Source organism: Octopus bimaculoides, chromosome 4 (genome assembly GCF_001194135.2).
Source record: "Octopus bimaculoides isolate UCB-OBI-ISO-001 chromosome 4, ASM119413v2, whole genome shotgun sequence".
NCBI lineage: Eukaryota > Metazoa > Mollusca > Cephalopoda > Octopoda > Octopodidae > Octopus > Octopus bimaculoides.
In genome coordinates, this window is record NC_068984.1 from 100,026,750 (window position 1) to 100,027,246 (window position 497).

A 497-nucleotide genomic window follows, 5' to 3' on the forward strand; every position below is an offset into this window, starting at 1 on the left:
TCTGTGTATCATATTAGGGATAAAAATCCAAAATTACAGGTAAAAACTCAATTAAAATCAATTTATAAAAATTAAAATTAAATTAAGTTTCACCGTATTAAATATATATAAATATATAGTTTATGTGACAGTGGATTTTCATCAATGAGTTCATGAACCCTGGTTCTTTTTCCTAAAACTATATAGTTATATATGTTCCGTTGGATGTGTAATGTCAATGTGAATACTCGTCAGAGTGTAAGTATCTTGAGAGAAAAGCTGAACATTAGAAGCATCAGTTGTGGCGTGCAAGAGAGACGTTTGCGCTGGTATGGACATGTGGTGAGAATCGATGAGGATAGCTGCGTGAAAAAGTGCCACACCCTAACAGTTGAGGGAACCCGTGGAAGAGGTAGGCCCAGGAAGACCTGGGCTGAGGTGGTGAGGCAAGACCTTCGTACATTGGGCCTCACCGAGGCGATGACTACTGACCGAGACCTTTGGAAATGTGCTGTGCG